Source organism: Gossypium raimondii, chromosome 8 (genome assembly GCF_025698545.1).
Source record: "Gossypium raimondii isolate GPD5lz chromosome 8, ASM2569854v1, whole genome shotgun sequence".
Taxonomy (NCBI): Eukaryota; Viridiplantae; Streptophyta; class Magnoliopsida; order Malvales; family Malvaceae; genus Gossypium; species Gossypium raimondii.
Window position 1 is genome coordinate 17,404,539 of NC_068572.1, and position 23,478 is coordinate 17,428,016.

Genomic DNA, 23,478 nt, shown 5'->3' on the forward strand with positions numbered 1-23,478 from the left:
TTGGCCGTATACATGACAGCACTGTTGGTTTTTCCAATCGCCCCAATACAACATGCAGTCATTTGGGCAACTATGGATTTTGTTGTACCCAAGGCCTAAATCTTTTATCATTTTCTTCATATCTTTGCATGACTGAGGGATTTTTGCAAACGAAAACATTTCTCTCAAAAATTCTAACAGCATTGTCAACGAGTTTCCGGTTCACCCTCCCAAACATTTTAACTGAAAAAGACGAACACAGAAGGACATTTTTGAAAATTTTAATCCCTCATACAGTTCTTCGTTCATCTCATTAAGTAGCGCGTAAAACTTTGCTGCTTCTCCATTCGGCTCTTAATGAGGTACACTACTTCCCGGTTCGGTAAAAGCAGTTCCACCAATATTACAATCATCAGATGCCACAAAATCCACTGGGAACGACTGCACACCATGATTATGCATATTAAATGCATCCCGCAACATACCTTCCTTGTCATCCCCTCTATCAGATTGATGGTAAGCAGTACCAGGATAAGATACATCCATCGTTGAAGAGGAAGTACTAGGCGGGCATTCTCCATGAAATAACCATTGTTTATAACCCAAACAAACCCATCAACAATTAGATGATCGTATACAACCTCACGATAATGCCAGTTTATGTTGACACACTTCTTACACGAGCAAATAATCATGTTCTCTTGACTTGCATATTGAAATGAAAAATTTAGAAAAGTCTGTACTCCATTTCGATAACCGTTGCTAACCCTTGACAAATTCATCCAAGACCGGTCCATTTCTTAATTCTTGAAGTCTGTCGTTGACAATAATTTGCACGGGTAAGTTAAAACGCCATTATAACTATAAATGAGTTATGTAAGTTATGATATGATATATTTTATGTATTATGTAAGTTATGTACTAAGTTATGTATTATGTAAGTTATGTAAGTTGTGTATTATGTGAGTTATGTAGGTTGTGTATTATGTAAGTTAGGAAGGTTATGCATTATGTAAGTTATTTAAGTTATGTAAGTTATGTAAGTTATTTAATTTATGTAAGTTATGTAAGTTATGTAAGTTGTTTAATTTATGTAAGTTATGTAAGTTATTTAATTTATGTAAGTTATTTAAGTTATGTAGGCTATGTATTATGTAAATAATGTAAGTTAGGAAGGTTATGTATTATGTAAGTTATTTAAGTTATGTAAGTTATTTAATTTATATAAGTTATGTAAGTTATGTAAGTTATTTAATTTATGTAAGTTATTTAGAAAAAATTATGTAAGTTATGTACTAAGTTATGTATTATTTAAATAATGTAAGTTAGGAAGGTTATGTATTATGTAAGTTATTTAAGTTATGTAAGTTATTTAATTTATGTAAGTTATGTAAGTTATGTAAGTTATGCAAGTTTCTATATATGTAAGTTATATATTGTATGTTATGTATTATGTAAGTTTATATATAAGTTATGATATATATTATTGATAAATTTCAGTTATGTAAGTTATGATATGATTGATAAATTTTGAAAAAATATAGATTTTAAAATATATATATTAAAATGTATATAAATATTTATAAGTTATGTAAGTCATATATTAAAAATTTGGTTATGCAATTTATGTATTATGTAAGTATATCACTTTTATACTTCTTATTTATAATTATTTTAAAATTTAAAATTGTTTACTAATAAATTTGAAATATAGGTTATATATCCAATTTACATTTATTCGATAAATTATAAAATTTATTATTAATAAAATTGGAATATAGGTTATATGTCCATATTAATATATGTTATATATTAAAAAGATTTTGTCTTATAATATATGAGTAATATTTGTGTCCCAAATTGATTGCGTTTTTTGCACGAAAGGTTGCGTACATGGTTAAAATTGAAGTAAAGGAAAATATTTTCAGCAAAGAAAACATAACACATGAAGTACAATTTGAGATTTAAGCAAAGTCTAAATTCGGTATCCATACATGGTTGATTTAGCAGCAAAAAACAATAAAATGTACCATCTTAGCAGCAAAAGCTGATAGAAGGTACAATCTAATTAGCTGCAAAAACCAATTAAAATCCTTTATATCCTAAATCCAAAACCAATTAAATTACAAAACCTAAATTATGTTTTGTAAACTTATGCATTATTTAATCATTTGAAATATATAATTACAACGAACCCAAATCAAATCGAACACGAAACAAATTTACATGAACTAAAACTTTAAATCAATTACATTCACAATTGCAATTATATTTGATTTCAATTTGGATCTTTACAAACCAGAAATACTGTATAATATTTGCAATTATATTCCATAACCGAAATTAATTCAAACACTTGTTAGAAGGATGGAGCAAAAAACATCTTGAAGACCCGAACAATAACCAGAAATAAATACAATAAGCAGCAACATTAACCACAACGTGCAGCAAAAAAAGAACTTGCAACAACATTAACCCCTGACATTAACCAGCAACATTAAGCAGAACTTCCAACAAAAAAGAACTTGCAGCAGCATTAACCAAATACCAAATTAAAACAGTCCCAACTACAAATATACCAAATATAAAAATAGTCCAAAATCACATGTAAATTTATAAAACGAAAAAACAAATAAAATAAAGGATAAACTAACCTTTTGGTTATCTACCCTTTCTATGTATTGCTTCAAACCATTGAGAGGTAGCAAATTTGCAGACTAGATTGTTAAAACTAAATTGCTGCAACCAGAGGAAAGAAAAAATTAACTAAGATAAAACTAAACTTGCTCAACTTGATCACTAAAACAAATTTGCATGAACTTAAGTGAATAATCAATTGTCAAATTATATAAATCAAAATATTATAATAGCGTATTTTATATATAAAATTTTCTTAAATTTTATACTTATTAAACCCTAAATAGAAAGACAAAACAAACGTCCTGACTCCTTTAAACAAAAACAATTAGAAATACAAAACAAGGTTTAGAATATACTGCAAAATCGTTTTTAATTTTCGAAATTAACTTTAACCACAAACAAATTAAAAAAATATATCAATACAAAAATTACTTAGGCATTCGAAAGCATACAATATATTGTCAAAATGTAAGACAGTTACTGCTTAAAACCCTAAACAAAATAAATTGGTAAAGCTACAATTAAGAGAAAAGAATTTCATACCTTTACGAAGACGGAGAGAAAGTAAATCGGGCCGGATCAGATTCCACGATACTCAAAAAAGAGATTGTTTTATGTGTTCGGAAACCCTAAAACCATGGACGAACATCAATGTTAACGATATTGAACCCTAAACACGAAAAAAAAGGGGGAAATGAAACCGATTCATGCTTACCCAAAAAACATAATCCCCACTGTTCGTCTTCCTCTAAATGCTGTGAAGAATTGAATAACTACACCGACGAAATGAAGAATCGAATAAACTAAAAGACTCATTGAATGTCTGGAATTAGGGAAGTGGAGGAGATTTCGAAAGGGAATTAGGGATTTGGAAGGGGAAGGAAGCTGAGTTTAGGCGCTCGGTGCGGGAAAGGGAAAAAATATGTGACGCCAAGCAGAATGACGACGTTCTGAATAAGTGAACTATTCCTCAAACGAAAAGGCGATGTTCTGAACATTTTGTAATACACAGTTGCGGCGTTTTCAGATAAAACGCCGCTAAAGCTTAAACTTTGCGGCGTTTTAAATAAAAACGCCACTAAAGAGTTAAAATCATTTAAGAAAACGACTCCATTTTCGTACACATAATAATTTATGGATTTGCGGCGTTTCTATAAAAAATGCCACTATTGCATACCTTCTGTGGCATTTTTAAACGTAACTAAAAATCAAATTTCTGTAGCCAAACGACACCGTTTTACATAATTTTAAACACATTTTTGCGGCGTTTCTGGCCCAAACGCCACTACTGTAAAAATTTTCCAAATATTTAATAATTTTAAAAAATTAAAATATCATACAACAATATGAAAATATTATTTTTAATTCTATTAAATGGGAAATTTGATTTTTAGTGATGGTATTTTTCTTAAAATTTAAGGTAGGAACTTAATCTGTATATAGTGTTTGTATTTTTCTAAAACTTCAAATTTAAAAATTTAATTCGGTGAAGTCAGGTTGTATTTTTCAAAAATACTAAATAACCTAAACCTTAAACCATAACCCCTATCCTAAAAACCATCAACCGTAAACTCTATTCCTTAGACCTTAAACCCACAAACCCCAAACAATAACGTATAAACTTTAAACCCTAAATTGACCTGGACCCTCTTATCCCTTCAACCCTAAATCTTAAACCTGTAAATCATAAACCATGACCCTTAACCCCTAACACCTACACCCTAAGCCCCAACCTCAAATGATAAACCACAAACCATAATACATAAACCCTTAACCATATCCCCTAAACCTTCAATCATAAAACATTAACTATAAACCCCTAAACCCCTAACTCGGCCATATTCATTAAACCCTGAATCATAGAACATATATAAACCCTAAATCCTAAACCTTAAATCATAAAACATATATAAAATATAAACCTTAAACCTCAACCCTTAAACAATAAACAATAAACCGTAAGGCCTAAATCCATAATCCCTAAACCGCCAATGCGTTTAAAGCTCAACAAAAAAAATTGTTTTGCTTAACAATTTGCGGCGCTTTTAAAAAAGCGCCACTAATGCTTGAATTTTGCGGCGTTTCTACAAAGCACCACTAATTTCTCTAAACCTCCACAAATAAACAACGCCGTTTGCTTAAATATTTTTGCGGTGCTTAACAGGAAGCGCCGCTAATGCTTGAATTCTGCGGCGTTTTTAAAGTTGCGCCGCTAATGTACCTAAACCTTAACAAAAAAAACATTGCCGTTTGCTTAAAAATTTTTGCGGCGCTACCATAGAAGCGCCACTAATTATTGAATTTTATGGCGTTTTTAGCAGAGCGCCACTAATATCTCTAAATCTGAAAAAGAAAACGTTGTCATTTGCCTAAAACTATTACAGACATTTGCGACGTTTTTAGAAAAGTGCCACTAATGTCCCTAAGCACAACAGAAAACGACGACGTATGCTTAAAACTTTTTACGGCGCTTCAGATTGACTTTAGTGGCGATTTCGTTAAAGCGCCCCTATTGTGTCTAAAACTCAACAAGAAAACGACGTCGTTCGGTAAAATCTTTTGTGGCTCTTCAGGAAAGTGCCGCCACTATTGTCCCTAAGACGACGTATGCTTAAAACATTTTCCGGTGCTTCTTCTGAAGCGCCGCTAATGATTAACTTCAGCGGCGCTTTCTTTAAAGCGCCACTATTGTGTCTAAAACTCAACAAGAAAACAACGTCGTTTGGTAAAAACTTTTGTGGCGCTTTGGGAAAGCGCCGCTAATACATGATCTTTTGCGGCGTTTTCTTATAAACAGCACTAATGTCATCAAACCTAAATCAAAACGGTGTCGTCTGTTAATCAATTTTGCGGCGCTTCTGTACAGGCACCGCTAATGCTTCACTTTTGTGGCGTTTTGTTTAAAGCGCCACTAATGTCTTTGAAGCTGACCGAGAAAACGGTACCGTTTACCTAACTATTTTGTGGTGCTTTTGGGAAATCACCGCTATTTCTTATAATTTGCGGTGTTTTTTAACACTTGCCGCTATTGCTCGATTTTTTGTGGCGTTTTGTGTTAAAACGCCGCTATAGATGCCACTAAAGGCCTCTTTTGGTGTAGTGATTGGTGTTCAGTAACTTGCTATGGAGGACATGGATGGGTGGCATTGTTAATGTGATTGATTGTTCAATTGAGGTATTTTTGGAAGCTAAGCAAGATGTGTTCTTTTGTCTCGATATACATTGAAGGGGTGATTTGCTGTGGATGGATATGAGGAGCTTGTTCACATTCTCGATGATGGTATTGACATTTGCTTTGTAAATGTTGAAAAATAAAGGTGGTCTAGTTATTAGGGAAGGTTCTTTATCAAAGCAACGAGGTTCTATTTAGAGGGATCGCGTCATCAGTTTGCTGTTGCTTTGTTCATTTTGGTTGGATTGTGCTGAGTCCTCAAGTTACACTATAGCTGTATGGGGTCTGGTTTTTTTCTTGCAAAAGCCACGATCCTTTTTTTTTCATGGAAAGCTGGTTTTCCTGAGTATTTAATGGTGTTCCTTATGTTCTTTTCACAGTTAAGTATGATGTGTTTTTGAGTGCTTTCTTGTTGATTTCTATCTTAAGGGTGTTTCACCTGGACTGTTTATGGTGGTTCATTGCTTTTCCTTTAAGAGGTAATTTTATCTTTTAACCAAGAAAAAAACATTTTCTTTTTAAGTTAATTAAGTTTTAATTTGATTTTAAAATTAAGGTTAAAGGTACAACTTTAAGATATTTCTAAATTGAGTGGATACATTAGACTTTTGATAATTAAAATTGGACCATTCATGGTGGGTTTTAAGTTGGGTATTATTTTTGAATAATATTGGAGATAGATGGTTTTTTCCTTCAAATCTGAACTTTGAATGTGATGTCTGACTTCATTTCAAATTTGGCGTCTTCAGGGTGGCTTAATTTTCATCGCATGAGGCCCATCGGGAGCTCATTTCTATTTGAGTCCGATTTTTAAAGCCGATTCAGTTTTGGGCTTAGCCTGTTGGGAGCCCGTCATTTCAAGATTATTTTTGAGCTCACTCTTTAAGTCCAGTGTTATTCAAGCCCGGTTTTGAATTCAAAGCTTAGATGGGCTGTTTTACAAAATCAGGTTATTTTTAAAGCTCATTTCTTTTTAGTGGCCATAGCCTCTTTGCCATCGCTGGTGAAAATGTAAAGAAAAAAAGTCCCTTTTTTTACCAAGTAGTACAACAAAGATGCGGTACAAGGGCAAAATAGTACAACCAATAAAAAATCGAATATATTTTCATTTAAAAAAAGAAATAGAACATTTTTTTTACTAGACGCCATACAAGATGGCTCGCCGTCGGGAATCGAACTCTTAAGGTCTCCGTCGACGGAGCTTGGCTGGATAATCAAACATAAATGGCAGAGAGAGAGAAAGAAAATGGCTTCAATTTTAAGAGAGAAAAGAATGAATGTTTTCTTTTTTTAACATGTTTTTGGTCCTTTTACAGCCTTGGAAGAGAAAATATTTGCTACATAAGTCCCCCCGTGCCTCTTATTTTTGTTAAAAGGGGTCATCCTAGGGGTATTTATTTTATTTCGAACCGAAATCCCTTTTTACTTTATTTCCTTTTATTATTTTTCTTTATATTTAAACTTAATGATTTTTTTTTTATTTTGCGTGTTATTATTATTTCATGATTTATTTCCTTTATATATTTATATTTGACTTGTGTTTGAGATTTGAGTTTTCTGGATTGCTAGTAAATTTAAGTTTAAGTTTGAGGGCTTTTATTTGGAATTTATTTTAGCTAGACGAGTTCGTAGGGTTATTAGATATTTTAGGATTTTACATTAGGTTAGATTTTAGGGTTTTATTAGTGGTTTTAGATGCTATATCTTTTTATTAAATTAGATGTTAATATTAGATTTCTAATTAAGCCTTAAGATTTTAAACATTCACACGTACTAATAATCATTTAATGTTTGACCATCATTTTAACTTAAGTAGAGTTTTATTGGAAGTTATTTAACTAGAAGATCTTTAGTGTACAATCATCAACTCAACATCTATCGCTTCATGTACCAAAAATAAGTTATCGTGGGATAATCTTATAGAGTAACATGTTGTGACTAGTTTTTCTCTTTCAAGATAAAACTTATTATATCGCCTGGTAATACCTACAACAGGGTCGGTCCAACTATCATACGATTACAAGACAGTTCTACTTTTTGGAAATCACTTCAATGAAGTCCACATGACAATCCTACTATGGGGTAGTTAAATTTTCATGCCATAATAAGAGAGTATTGATAGAGGCTGTAGGTCTTATTTAGGGACCTTCTCCTATTCAATCTTTAAAAACATGCATGGTAATTAATTTTCAGTTTCATCATAAATGGTCAATATATGCATAACAAATGTATGTGGCATTCTGTCCTAAACTATATGGCATGCTTATCATACATATGCATGATCATATAATTGCAATCATATAAATATCATCATGCTATCATAATTAAAAGCATAAAATTTAAATGACCCTTACCAGCCAAAGTTTCCATGATTCCATCCTAGAAAAAAGTTAAAAATTATAAAATTCATCTCAAAGCATACTTTCATAATTCTATTTTTCCACCATGGACTTTTGGTGTAGTATCGGTTCACGTTCTTGCTGTCGCTGTCTTTCCATTGCCGTTTCCACGTCTTCATTACCGTTTCCATATCAGTTGAGTTGCTACTGGACGATCATCATCAACCATCGTTAGATTGTCTCGAGTCATCGTTGAACCTTTGTTGGCCACCGCTGTACCACCATCTACCACTGTCAGCTTCCACTGCCGGCCCTTGCCATCGAACATCATCGTCAAACCACTGTTGATCTATTGTTGGTTGGGTTTGTGTTGTGTCAATTGACCCAGATGTGTCTCGATTTTTTGGGTTCTATCGAAAAATTTAGGTTACATAATTCTTATGTTCGTTTTCAACATAATTTATTCTAGAACAATAAAATTAAACTCTGTGGGAAAATGATAGTCCACAATCTAATTTATACATGCCGAAGAAATTACTAAAATTACATTTAATGTTCTAGGAATCACAACTTTGACAAAATGACTCTTTCAAACATAACAATAAATAATATCATACATTCATTCGCATACATTCCCCCAAACATCCATACAATTACAAGAATGTCACATCTTATCAAAATTAATCACACATGAAGAATAAAGAGAATTTTGGTTTCAGTTTATACTATAAACATAGCACAACCTGTAGGTCTGATACCAATTGTTGAAAATTTTTTATTCGAAAATGGTTTTCTTGCACAGCGTAAAATAAAGATTTTGAAAATCGTGCCAGTTTGTGATATTTATAGCAATAAACCCTTAATCAAAATCGCACCTATGTTTTCAGCTAGATGGATCCTTGTCGTTTTTGGCTTTCAGCCGAATAACTTTTTTCGCTATTCCTGTACCACAAACTACTTCGAGTGTGGGCTCGAACGAATTTGAATCAAATATAGAACTAGAAATTGTTTATTTTACTTTCAGTGGAAAAGTAAAATTCTCTCTTAATAGAATCCGATAAATTTGTTATTCCGAAAAATAGAATTAGTACTTAAAGAATAAATTCTCACTATTTTCGGGCTGAATAACAATATCTCAAAATTGTATATTTTAGCCCTACATGTGCCATCTATTTATAGGGCAAAATAATAATGTTTCAAAATGAACTCCTAGTTTAACTAGGATTAGGTAGGCCTCAACTCTAGTTAAAAAAACTAGGGTTTATCGTCCCTTACTTTAAACATGAGGGGCTTTTGAGCCTATCTCATATCAGGTCCAATTACAGGTACTTCCTGAACTTCTAACCTAATATTTTATAATTCAATCTAACCTGATATTTATTTTCTATTTCCCAAAATAAACATCTTAAATTAATTTAAATAATTTAATTTTCCCAATAAATAATATTCTCAACCCAGTTCTAATTCTATTAAAATCATGACGACTTTACTAGTAAAAGAATTTATGTGAAATTATATTTATATTTCTACATTCAATGGATTCATCATGACCAATAAATTTATTGTCATTTTGAATAATAATTGAAAATCATAAATTTATTTTCGAGTCATTTTCATTTTCATTTAGAAAAACCATATTCATTTCCAAATGTTTCTCATTTCTTTAACTTTACCATTTGCATCCATTTTATTCATTTAATTCAATTAATTGCTCATAGAGTTTTTTCATCAACACAATTGGTCTTACTCAAAAGGTAACTATTTCAGCACATATGCCAAATGACAAATTGAGCTTAAAATCTAACCCAAACTTAGGTACATGCCACTTACTATTAAGTTAACAAAAACTGTACAAACATTTTGAGTCGAGAGTCGATTCTGGATACTGCTGATCATTTTGAGGCTTAAATATACATTGATCTTGTACATAGAATAAACAAACCATATGTTGAGTTGTAACACTTCATACCCAACTCTATCGCTAGGTCCGAGCTAAGGGATGTCACATTCGTTGCCAGAGCAACTATGATCAAATACAATTCAAGCGCATAGCAAGCACATATTATTTAGTTAAAACATCACTAAAATATAAAATATATAATTATATTTGAGTTGTATACGAGCTTAAAGAAGCTCTTTTAATAACCCGAGATCAAATTAGGACTAAAATGTAAAGATTTCAAACTATCAAGTTGACATTGTGACTTTGGGGATTCTAGGTTGTGACGCCACTCACTGTTCATTTCTAATCACAATGCTGAAGGTTTGATGTCATGACGTCATTGACTGTTTCGGAAATGTCCATTTACACCAGTTCACTACAACCTGCCCAAAAAGTCATTTTCATACCAAAATTCATTCAGACTTTAACTACTACAAAAAACACCATATACATTACCATTTGGTCATATTCAATTCAACATTTGTTATCCCAATTATCAAAATGGTCACACACTTTACAAACCAACTCAACACTTAGGTACATTCCATTTATTGAAAACATAAGGAAACTTTACAAACATTGCTGAGTCGAAAGTTGCAATTTGGATGTCGGATCACTCCTCGAATCTTTAAGATCTACAATTACTTGTGCATGGAATAAACATATTGTACGCTAAGCGATAAATCTCAATGATACCGTCATGATTCAAGTCAATAATTCAATAGCATTATCAACATGAACATATTCAATACATATTCTAGAGGCAACCAATTCATGCACCATTCAAGATAAAATACCAGGATGATGTATAAATTCATTTAGCCAAGCTTATACACATCTATTAAATAATATTTGGCAACATCATAACTCATTTCATTCTATATCATACTATCTATTCATTTTGTAACACCTTATACCTGACCTGATTGTCGAGTTTGAGCTACGGTGTGTCACATTTGTTGTCGTTGTAACTACGAAAAGTTTAGATACATATACACATCATCAATCATGCAAATATAAGAGTTATAGACAAAAAAATATAATAAGTATACATTCTCGAGGTCTTATATGAGCTTATGAAAGCTTTAAAGTTAACCCGAGATCGAATTAGGACTAAATTGTAAAAAAATTAGAACTCAAGATTGTCATCGTGACATTAATATTACCATGTTGTGACATCACTAAATAGTTTTTCATGTCATGACATTAGTTCATTCGATGTCATGACGTCACTTACTGTTTGGCCTCGTTGAGATGATAAGGTTCCTTATCTCAACGTGACATTACAAACATTTTCTCGTCGCAATGATGTTCAAATGACATCACGATGTCACATACTGTTTTTGCAAATTTCATTTACAAACATGCAATTTCAAACAATTCAAAGCACAAACACATTTTCACTTTATAATTGACCAAACGAACAATACTTATAAACTTTCAACACTTTCTAATCATACAATATAATGTTCTAACCATCAATTCATCCAAACATCGCTAATAAACATTCAACCCTTATATGCATACATTATACATTATTTATAATTTTTTATACACAACTTCTTATTCATGCCATATAATCAATTAGCCCTCTGGATGCACCATCTAATTTGAATATCAAATTAGCATCAAAACCATTTTAAATTTTTTCTAACTGAAGCCATTCTTACATCCTATGATGGGGGCAATTCCTTAGCAATGATTTAAAACATTCCCACGCCTCATATAGGTTCTCTCCCTCTATCTGCTTAAAGTTTGCGATGTCGCGCCTTGGTTGGATTGTTCTACTTATGGGGAAATTTTCTGTAAAAATTTTTCGCTAGCTCTTCCCAGGTAGTAATAGAACCTGGATCCTGCGAATTAAGCCAATCATGCACATTATCACACAATAAAAAGGGGAACAGCCAAAGACAAATGTGTAATTGGTGATCCCATTATATTTAAATGTATCAAAAAGTTGAAGAAACCTCTTTAAGTGCTGATTAGGATCCTCCATCATATTGCCTCAGAATTGTAGAGTGTTCTGAATCATCCGTATGGTAGTTGTCTTGATTTCAAAATTATTGGCATTAATAGTCGGCCTCTCAATACTGCCTCATACAATATTTAAAGTGAGTAGCACATATTCACGCAATGTCCTTTCTTGTCTAGCCATTAGTGGTTCTCTTGAGATTTGTGCTAGTGGTTCAAGTGGATTGTCAAACAATGAATTCTCTCGAGGTAAAACAACTATCATGGGTGGGTTGTTTTGCATTTGTTGACAAGTTCGTCTAAAAAATCTCTTTGGCTCAGGATTCGACTCGATTGGAATGATTTCACTTCGAGTCATACATTGAAATAAGAATGAATAAAACTAGAATTAATAATCTAAAATCAAATTAAAACAACACAAAATAAAAATTGCATCTATAATTTGAATTTTCCTATTTATCCTATTAATTACAGAAAATAAAAATTTAGTTTAATGTCGAAACCTCTCCGGCAACGACGCCAATAACTTTACCGTTGCTAGACGTGTGAATGTTGGGACTAGAAATGTAACACCCCTAACCCGTCTCTGTCGTTAGATTAGGGTTACGAAGTATTATTATACAATTGGAAAACATTTAACCTTAATACATCTCAATACAATAATTAAACAATACTTAAGTAAATCACATTAAATAGAATTAAACATATACATTTGGTCCCTAAATCGAGCGTTTGAGGCTCTAAAAGTAGCTTAGAAGCAGTTCGGGACTAATTTGAAACAAAATAGAAGTTTTAAGAAAAGTTACAAAAATTGGAAAATAGGGGTCACACGGCTGTGTGACATTCGAGCAAAGGGACACACGACCGTGTCCTAGCCCGTGTCATTACCTGTGTAACTCACTAAGTAGGGTCACACGGCTGTGAAACTCTCTGAGTTGCCACACACGACTGTGTGTCAAGCCGTGTGCTAGGTCATGTAACTCATTGACTTAAAGTAGTAAGAAGTTTCAAATGACACATGACCGTCTAGATAGGCTGTGTGTGCCGCATGGCCAATATGATCCCAAAAATTTACCTAAAATCAAGCCATTTACATGCAAAATCATACTCAAATAACCATTCCATTTGAGCACACATTCAAGGGATTAAAACATCATTCAAACACACCTAAACATGCCATTTCAAACATCATAATTCATCTAACCAATATGCCATTCAAAGGTACCACCATTGTATCAAAATATTATGAATAAATTTAAAACAACATAGCTACTTTTCAAGCGTATAACCTAGTTCAATTATCTACCAAATCATATCACAAATGACCATTTACAAGCCATCACCAACATACCAAAAAGGCCTTATATATAAGAACTTAAAAGTGCCCAAAGTGACATAACTTGGTAAGGTATTAAAGTTCATCAAACCAAACATAAAATTCAAGACATATGCATACCAAAACATCCATTACACATCCATAAACTACCATTAAAAAAGACCTATACATATCAACCTTGGCCAAAATACACAAAAACTACTGAAAAGGTTGCTAGATAGTGAGATAAGTCTCTGACGAGCTTCAACTTATCGAGCTTCCGAATATCTATAAAACAAAGGAAAGTAACTAGGTAAACAACGAGTGCCTAGTAAGCTCGCATAAAATTTTGTAAAAAACTTACCATTTCATTAGTACAATTTATAGAATAAGCACAATATCAACCCAAAATCCTAAGTTAGCATAAGCCTATACAAGCATCATCAACTTAAAAGTTAGTATACTTGTTCATGATACAAATGAATTCAACCATAAGATAAGTTGATTTCCATTTGAATACTTACCATTTCATTTCCTTTTCTTACCCGTTGAACTTAGAATTACATCGGATACTCGGGAATGCTTACACATAGTGTGTCTTTCCATATAGTTGTAATATTTCCTTTACATCAATGCTCACACAAGCTGTGAAATTGGTCTGCTCAAACGAGCTGTGGGTCAGAATGCAAGCTACACGATGCCGCTCATACGAGCTATGAAGAATCCACAATAAATGCAGGACCTAAGCTATCGATAAGGCATTCAAGACCAGCATCCGAAACATGAAATCCCTAATGACATGTCTTTCGTATCCAAAGAATTCTTAATGTTCAAACGGGATTTGTTATCTGTAAATTATTCACAACATTAGTACATTTATACTCAAATTCATATATATTAAAACAACATAGAAATTATTCAATTTAGCTAACATTAAAACGATCATAGTTCATACGAACTTACCTTAATAACTAGGGTCGTAGAAATGGAATCCGAACTAATCCGAAGCTTTAGCTTTTCCTCAATTTAAGTCTGATTGTGATTTATCTTTATCTAAATAGATAATTTCATTCAATTAAATACTTCTAACATTCAATTTAATCCATAATTCATATTTATGTCAAATTACAAAATTACCTCTAATACTTTAACTTTTCACAATTTAGTCCTTAAACTCATAACTTGAATACAACTCATTTTAACCTAAATCCATGTAAACCAATGTTACAAGGGACTTTGAAACAACCCATTATTACCAAAAATTCACAACAAAACCCGTAAATTTACACTTTTAACAATTTAATCCTTATTTCAAAATTCATCAAAAATCACTTAATAGAACATGTTTATTTAACAACCAAGATTACTAATCTATCAACTAACATCAAAACCTATTAAAAACAACCACGGTCACTCCTTCAACTTTTAACAATTTTGCAAATTAACCCCCAGGCTAGGTAGACTAAGCTAAAACGAACTCAAAAACAAAAAAAAAATCATTAAAAATGGAACACAGAATCATACCATGCAAGGTAGAAGAAGAAACCAAATGCTCCCCATTCAAAAATGGTGATTTCAGCCAAAAAATGAAAATGGGGAAGATGATAGCATTTTTCTTAGTTTATTTTAGGTTTATTTACCAATTTACCCTTAAGAATAAAAAATTTCAAATTAACCTTGTCCATGCAAATCCACTAGCATACATTATGGTATAATTACTATATAAGTCCATTAGATTTCCTTTCCATAGCCATTTTGCCCTTTTAACTAGTAGAATTCAACTTTTACACCTTTTTTGATTTAGTCCTTTTACCTAATTAACCATTTAAACTTCAAAATTTCTTAAAAAACTTTAATAAGACCTTAATAAAATTCCATAGACATTAAATAATATTAAAATAATAACTCACTCGTTAGAATTATGGTTTCAAAACCACTATTTTTGACACCATTAAAAACGGGCTGTTACAGGAAATATTGCAACCAAAAGATATAAAATTAAGAAGCGGTGCCTACAAGTATATGGATCAAATTGTAATATAGTAAAGTGTACAACGAAAACATTCTGGGAAGTATTCCAAGGATCGTACCCAAGGGAGGTTGAATTAAACTAAAAATTATTTCCTACAGTAATAGGGATAAGCAATAATCATCTAGAATTATAGTACGAAAAACCAAATCAAAATTGAATAAAAAATAGCATGAATTAGATAAAACTAAAGAAGACAAATAAACAATCAAAATTAACTCAAATAAATAAGCAGAGATTAACTCTCATTAGTGTTCATAATTAACTTCAAAACTCGTGTTTTATTGAATTAGCTAATAACTAACCAGTTATTACCTCTCGACCTTTAACTAATTAATTAATGGGAAAAAACAACTTATCTCTCGACCTCACCGTTTAAACTATGATAAATTAAGAGGTACTTGGTAAAATATTCTCTCGACCTCATTTACCTAGATTACTTCCTATGGTTGTTAATTCTAGAGCTTAAGCACACCTAATTTAAGCCAACTAACTCTAAAACAAGTCCTAATTCTTTCGTTAATTATTCCCACATCTGATCATTAATCTTCTTAAGGAGGTTAGCCACTTATGGATCTAGATACAATTTTCCCTAAATTCAAATTAAACAAGCAAATAAAATATTTAACTAAAACAAGGGAATAGAGAAATTTATTATTTTTGATATCGAGTTGTGCACGAAAACTGAAATTCCTTTGACAGTTGCAGAGATAACGTCGATTGCAATTGAAAACCAAAAGAAATTGATAAAGAACTAAATAAAAGGAGGCTTAGATCCAAATCGAATCCAAGTCAGAACAAGAAGAAAAATTATGTTTTTAGAACAAAAGACTAAATTGAAATAAAATTGTAATACCCCGAAAATTACTACAATAAGAAAGTAGGTATCCTTGATAGTAAAATAAGGAAATAAAGTGACAAAAAGGAAAATTTTGAGTTATGGCAACATTGGGAATTATATTATGACATATTAGTTCAAGAAAGGATTAAATCGCAAAAGTGAGAAAAGTTTTGTTGCCCAAGAGTAAATACTCAAAATTTGAGGGATTAAAGTGTAAATACAAAAAAGTTAAAGGACCAAATAGTGTAAATATTTTAAGGGTGAAATAATCTAGAAACTAAGGAAAATGGATGAATTAGGACCAAATTGAAAAGGTGAAGAATTTTGAGGGACTAAATCACAATTGTACCAAGTTAAGTGGTGACTCAATGATGGAATTTTTAAAGATTATAAAGGGCAAAATGGTCAATTATAAGACAGAGAAATTTAGAAGATGATGATGATGTTGGAGATATTTTATATTAATTATATAAATATTAGTTTATTAATATTTTAATTTGATTTTTAAATGATATTTTATTATTTTATTATTATTTTATTTATTATATATAAGAAAAGGAACATGAAGAATCATCCATTCCACCATATTTCCATGCAACTAACGTGAGAAAAGAAGAGATGAGAAGAAAGAAAGTTTTGCTTACTTTACAATTTGGTCCTTCCACCAAAAATTTACCATTTCACCTAGAAATCAAAAGAATTTCCATAGCTTCCAAGGGAGAAGAATAACAAGGAGACAATGGGGAGCTAGAATATCAAGTTAGATTCAAGAAATAGAAGCTGGAGGAGAGAGAAAATCAAGTTAAAGATTGAAATCAATAGCACAAGGTAAGAACATCAAGATTTCAATATATTTTTAAGTTTGATATTATTGAAAAGCATGGAAATAATGTTATAGTAGAGTTTTCTTACATAAGGTCTTATGTTCTTGATATATTAGTGAAGGGAAATAAGTGAAAGTGATGGGAAATATTATAGAGAAAGGGAATAAGTGAGTTATACACCTAGTAATCAACATTTTGCACTAAAACAGTTTTGGACAGCAGCAGTAGGTTAACTTTGAAAAATCACCATAAATTCTGGAAATATAATGAGAGTATGAATAAAATATTAAAATAAATATTATTGAGTCTAGTTTCTCATAGAAGAAACGGTGTAAGTAATGGAATTTTAAATCATGAGATATAATAAATTTTGTGAGATAAGGTTAGAATGAATTCGGGTTCCCTTTTCGACTTGGAAAAATCATTAAAAATTTTAAAAATTAATTATGGGTTATAATTTATATGTTTAAAATCATTAATGAGTATATTTTCAATAGAAACAAACGGGTACATCATCCGAATTACGTACAAAGATATAATTAATTTTTAGTGAAGAGGGTTTGGAATTGTCAAATAGTGAAATAGGGAAACTTTAAAGAATAAAATGTACTTATTGGATAAACTAAAATTCTAAAAATTTTATGGTAAGAATATATGTGAGTCTAGTTTTAGATAAAAATTTTGCATCACAATTACGAGTTCGTAGCTTAAGATATAATTAATTTAGTGACTATGACTCAAGTGAAAAACTTGTTATGAGTAAACAAGTTAATAGTGGTATTATGTATATATCAAGGATGTGGAACAGGGTGGAGGAGGAGGAAAATATATGTGAATATTCAGCTAATATGAGTTTATTTTAAAATAGCTAATTTACATGTTTTAGGGTCAAGGACTAAATTGAATAAAAGTAAAATTTTAAGGGTAATTTTGTAAAATGTCAAAAAGTGACCAAATTGCATGAAATGAATTGTTTTATTATTTAAATTGATAAATTGAATGAATATTAATTTATATCAAGATTGGGTGGAAATTCAAGGAATAGAAAATTACCAAAATGTCCCTAAATTTTGGTATTTACGTAATTTAGCTCAGTAAGTTCGTGTAACTTGAATTATATTCTTAGATGATAAAAATATATATATTGGATTGAGAAATTGATTTGAATTGTGAACATGAGAAATTGTGAATTGAATGAAATGGAAATGAAGCTTTGAATTACATGAGTAAATATCGGGTCTCGTAGGCCCTATTTGTTATGAATATAATATTTCGAGGATATGTTGTAAAGAATTATAAAAGCACGTTAAAAATTTGAAAGTTTTAATTCGGATGAAATTTTGTAACTCGGTTTAATACGTATGCAAATGTATGTCTTCTAGATTCGGTCATAACGTTTAGATTCGGTTTGGGGTCGAATACGGGTAAGGGGTGTTACAATGTGACATCGCCAGATTCGGTCATAACGTTTAGATCGGGTTTGGGGTGTTATAAAAATGAAAACTAAAATTAAATCCTACAAATCTACTCTAAAATGGCTCTCTAAACGAACTCCTTAACTTAACCTAAGTATTAGTATATATAGCAATGTTTTTTTCCTTAACTAGGTCAAATACCAACCATTAGACTAAATAAGCTGTGTTATGTAGACGAAAACACCCTTAGCTTAATTTTACCTTTTATCGCTATGGTGTCGTGACCGATGTTGTGACCGGTGTCGTGACACTGAACTTCGTAGGGAACTTATTTGGTTTTGAAGTGTTGTGTTGCGACATCGCATGTGCTGGTGTCATGACGCTAAAGTTGTCTCTAGTGTTCCTTGGCCTGAAAATGGTGTCCTATACACTAAATGGACTTGTCAGTCTTTCCCTAGGCCTATATTGGCCCAATAGGTTATTACATTGCCAAAATATGTGTAAAAAACTTAGTTTACTAAAATTAAAGATAAGCTATTAGAATTAGAAAGCGTAACAAAATAATGTAAAACAACTTGAAAACAAGCTAATTAAGTGCTGAAAAGACTCTAATTTGCCATAATGAATTATGGCAGATCACTAATCCAAGCCTTAGTATACATGCCATCACACTAAAACTAAGTTAATTTAAATACTAAATTATCAATTTTAAAACTTCAATGGTGATGCAATGCTACACGATTTGAACTCTAAGCTCTCGAAAAATCTTTAACCTATGCATTTTGAACCACTAACGCGTTAAGATCAAAGAGTTTAGTAAGTACTCAAAGATAATCCAACTTATCCTACTATTTTATTAATAATGAGACCTTAAATTATTACTATCACATTTATTTATAACATATTTTAAAATTTTCACAATTTCTTACCTAATTATTTGAACTTTAAGATTCAACTTTTATATTAATGGTTTACTAGTTCTTTACAAAGTAATGTTCATCTAAGTAACCCCTAAGGAGAAATTTAGTGAACTTTAATGTAGTAGATAATTTTCTCCTCATTGCATGTATTTTCCTTATAGCCTTATTATTTTTTCAATTTGATATGTTTCATGTATACACATTTAGACATATCTCTTAAACCACATATGACTCTTTAATATGTATAACTTATTATATATTAAGTTCATTGATTATTTCTCTCACACCACTATTGTAACACCCCTAACCTGTATCCGTCGTCGAATTAGGGTTACGAGGCATTATCGAACAAACACAACCATCTCAAAATCAATACTTATATATTACATATATATATATATATATATAATAAGCTTGGTCTATATAAAACAAATTGCAAAATTTTAAACTTCTCTCTTCTAACCATTTTAATAAACAAAGACATTAAAATCTAACTAATATAGACATTGCAAACTAGCAAATTCATAAAAAATAAACCATTTTAGTATGGCTATTATAATCATATACAATACAACAAAATACGACCTTCAAAACATTTATATAGTCTATACATGCCATAGTTAGAATTTAAATATTTAAAATACCGAGATAATAAATAGGGTGATGAACTTGTTGACGATCCCGAGCTTGAAGCTTGATCTAAAGTCTATAAAAGCAGAGACATAAGCGAATAAAGTAAGCTTATATAGCTTAGTAAGTCTATAGCGTAACAAAAAATATATATAAAAGTCATATAATTTCCAAATCAAATTCATTTGAAATCGTAAATAACACAAATAATTATTATATTAGCATTTCTTGTCCTTAAACCATTTTATTTATAATTAAATATATATATATACTGTCGAATGCATACATCGAATATATGTATACAGATACATCATATGCATATAACCGATCATATAATAAACATTATAACCGAATGCATTTAACCAAACATGTATATATATATATACTAAATAAACATTATAACCGAATCCAAACATATTCATCAAATACTTATAAACAAATGTATATACACCTCAAATATATATATATATACTTATTGAATGCATTTGCTGAATATATATTTATCAATTGCTTAGCAAATGCATATACCTAATGCATATATATTTAATATATGCATATATCGAATGCATATATATATATATTTAACAATTGCTTAGACCGAATATATATATGCTCATCAATTTAATATAACCAAAATCATATGACTGAACATTTGTATACTCATCAAATACATGTAACTGAAAAATAGATCGAATGTTTATGTATTCATCAATTCCATATAATCAAAATCATAGATATATCAGTTGCATATTCTCACATAATTTAAACAGATTCACCGGCACTTAGCCTGCTAGGTTTTAAAACCTGATTCGGTACACCGGCTTTTAGCCTGCTAGACTTATAGTCCGAAATGTATCACCGGCATTAAGCCTGCTAGATGTATAGTCTGAATAATTTCACCGGCATCAAGCCTGCTAGAAATAAAGTCTGAATTATTTCACTGACAATAAACCTGATAGGCACTGAGCCTGAAAATCTCAATTCACCGAAGTTGTTACTCATGTTTGAACTATATTTGTATATACTGTCCATACATAAAAATTTAGCTCAATAATTTATAAACTATATTTTTAAACCACATAGATATATAAAGATCAAATGCCAAATTCAGCTAAATAATTTAATTATAAATCCGTACACTCACATATATATACATATAACTTAATAAATTAAATTTTACTATTAAAGTCTTATCATTTAACTTATATCATACTTTAAGTAATATACATTTACTAATTGAATCACTTAAATACACATATATATATTTCATAACATTAAAAAATCAATTCAAAGAAAATATATATCATACATTCTAATACCTTATAGATAATCTAAGCTAACAATTTCATGCCTTTAATTCAATACAAAATTTGTACATGTATATACACACTTATTCAAATTACATATACATACATAAGATTCATACCTTTAAATATATTCAAGACTTATTCATGAGTATACATATATATTACAACTCACGTGTACATATATATACACACTCATACCTTTAACCAAGTCCAAGGGTTTATACATGTATATGCTTATATATATATTCGGACCTTATGTATACATATATATTATATATATAATTACCTTTGATTAAAAACAAGTATTTATACATATATATATTTTGAACATGATACATATATATACATATATACATATCATTCATACTTAAACCAAATTCAATCCATATACTTTCAATTTCAGCTCATCAAAATACAATAGATATACATGCATATATACTAATTTAATAACCTAAAATTGCTAATGGACTTACCTCGGACGTTGAAAAGTCGAAACCAGACGATTAATCGACAACTTTAGTTTTTCCTCGATCCAACTCTGATTTCTTCGGTTCTTGATCTAATTATATTCAAAATAAGCTAGTTTAAATATAATTACATTCAATTTAATCCAAAAACACATAAATGGGTAAATTACCATTTTTTCCCCTAACATTTACACTTTTTACAATTTAGTCCCTATTGGATAAAACACAAAATTTGTTCACAACATACAAGGGCCGAATGTACCTATTGTTCATACAAATCCTCACATTTCATTTATTTCACATTTTAATCCCTCAAAAATTTAATTTCACAATTTAACTCTAATTACTCAATTTCACCAAAACTTCCAATACAAAACATATTAATCTAAAATGTATCTTTCATTATTCATCATCAAACATCACATAACACAAATGTTCATCAATGGCACAACTCAAAATATTCATCAAAATTAAAAATTCAAACATGGGTCGGATAGTATTCGAAACAACGATCTCAAAAACGTAAAAATTATCAAAAACCGAAACCAAACCATATCTTAATTTATCTTTAGAAGTGCCGAACATTCAAAAAGAAACCATGCATGAGTTCTCTTACACATTAGGCTTTCAAATATGATAAAAATCATCTTTTCTTAGTTTATTTTAACATATATACATTATAATTACTAAATTACTTAATTATCCTTATTATAATAAATATATAAAACATATATATAAAGGACAATGTTGTCATATGTCATCCACTAACTATATTTTGGTCTAATTACATCTTTAGACCTCCCACTTAAAAGACAACAACAAATAAGTGCTTTTAAAATTTAACCTCTAAATTTTTATTTTACGCGATTAAATCATTTTTTATCAAATTGAACCTTCAAAAGATAAAATTTCCACACGAATTTTCACAGCTATAACTTAACATATAATAAACACTAAAAGTAATATAAAAATATTTTTCTGACTCGATTCGTGGTTCCGAAACCACTATATCCGATTAGGGTCAAAATTAGGTTGTTACAACTACAATTTGTTATCATATTTGATTTCATAACTCTTGTAATTCTAGTAAAATATATAGTTAGGATTCTTAGGATTCCAACAACCAACACACTGAACATATGAAAGACATGGGTTGAATCGAAGTGCGATGTCGTAAGGCAACATATCATGTCTTTGGTCCATGTCATGTCTCTGTACAATGCGCATATGCCAATCCCTATGGTATGCCATATGTATCCTAGCCATTTCACTAAGATACAAGGGTAATATTTGTCACAAAGTGTCATCTCATGTACACATACATATTTTCACATTTCAACTGACATCATATATATGTACATTTTGTATAGTAGGTTCTAAATAGTAGAAAATCATATTTCCATTACTCTTTATCTTTTGTCTATCAATTCTCATGTATTTAACATATATTGACTAAAAGCAAAAATTTGCAATCTATTTCATGGATGGACTTAGTAACTTTATAAACACTTCCATGTAAATAATATAAATAAATTATTGTTTATACACATTCAAATAGGCTCATTAACACTTTTATGGTAATCAAAGTTTTCATAACACATTTTATTTACTATTGGGAAATGTGTCCATATTGTAGTAAACATGCAACTGTTTTCTATTTATTTGAACGGTGAATAAATAAATAAAG

At 30.5% G+C, this 23,478-nt stretch overlaps 1 non-coding gene across 1 annotated transcript; it reads left to right on the forward strand.

Annotated features, from left to right (window-relative positions):
• The first annotated feature begins 11,742 nt into the window (after nt 1–11,742).
• On the forward strand, nt 11,743–11,848 carry LOC128032202 (small nucleolar RNA R71). The gene has a single exon (XR_008188330.1). It is a non-coding gene; the product is annotated as a small nucleolar RNA R71 (small nucleolar RNA).
• The last annotated feature ends 11,630 nt before the right edge of the window (nt 11,849–23,478 follow it).